Below are 1,381 nucleotides of genomic sequence, written 5' to 3'. Positions count from 1 at the left end.
GAAAAGATGAAAGAAAGAAGAGATAGAAAGGAGACAATGACAAAACATTTTCAGTCTGCTTCATCACCCGTAACGAGATGAAAAAAGAACAGCACAACCCGAAAGACATGGTACGAGATATACAATAAATCAACACCTTGAAACTATCGCTAAAGTAATATTATTAAGTCTGACATGTACTCTGTGTTACCTGAAGATATGAATGTGGGCTTTCTGTATGGAAGTGAATCTCTAAGTACCTGGAGCCAAGCACCTGTAATTGTTTGTGAGGGTGAACTTGTGCATGTAAAGTTTAGCAAGCTCAGGGTTTTGATGGCGTTTCAGGAACTGACCTCTAAACCTCAACCTAATGCAACACGTAGACTCATGAGGTATAAGAAGCAGAAGATGACATTTTTCGGTCCTCAGTTTTTGGATGCCATCGCCTGCTGAAGACCTGAGCTCACAGCTGTGTCAACTGCTGCAGTTTCTCTGTGATCTGATCTTTTTACTCCTGCTTATAGTCATTTCAATATGAAAAACAAACAGAAAGAAAACACAATTACAAGAACTTTATTCATACAATTACTTTAGTCTTTGGTGCTCAGACCTTGGCAGGAAACAAGCGCTAAGTTTTGTTTTGATAAGTGTAAACAGGAGTAAATAATAGGGATGTTTCCCCCCCAGGCCTGAAACTGGTGGTGGAGTGGAGATAGATGAAGTTGGTCAGTCTGTAGACTGCTGGTTAGCTGGACGGTGAGCTGTATGAAGAAATCCGGTTTGCTCCGTGAGCTGATACTAGTGCTTCACTCTGGGACCAGAACATGGAAGTACAGTTGGATAACAGAGGTTGTGTGAGCAAGCATGAAGTGACAGTGGAGAGGAAAAACTCCCCTTAGGGAAGTAACCTGTGGTAGAATCAGGCTCAACATGGTAGTCTTCTGCCGGACCATTGAGATAAGACAGTAAGAGTCTGTTAGGAATGACACTCTGATGAAGCTTTAGCTACGATGGTGGAGGAGGGGCTGGAGGCGGGTTGAATCGGGGTTCTCTGAATCAAAGGCGCCTTCTGTGAGATGTGGACTGGAGTCCCTTTTAGGTTGATCTATGGATGCTGATTGGCCGGTGACTGAGGGAAATAGTAATCATTTTTATCAGTTGAACTTCCGCCTAGGCTCCATTTTTATAGATTTACCAAGCCTTAAGTGAAAGGTGGTTAAAATAAGTAGATTACTCCCAGGAAAAGAACAGAAAGGGAAGCAATAGCTTTAATAACAATGTGCACAATCCTATAATAAATTTTATATGCCTAAATTTCCACTGATTTAGCCCTTTATTTGTTACGCTTACATTACTGAGATTTAAAAAAAAAATAAATTAGAAAAAGAACCTTTTCCCCCGT

This window comes from Cyprinodon variegatus, unplaced genomic scaffold (assembly GCF_000732505.1).
Source record: "Cyprinodon variegatus isolate N-32 unplaced genomic scaffold, C_variegatus-1.0 Scaffold1534, whole genome shotgun sequence".
Taxonomy (NCBI): domain Eukaryota; kingdom Metazoa; phylum Chordata; class Actinopteri; order Cyprinodontiformes; family Cyprinodontidae; genus Cyprinodon; species Cyprinodon variegatus.
The sequence above is the reverse complement of the archived record's forward strand: the minus strand, read 5'-3'. Positions refer to the sequence as shown.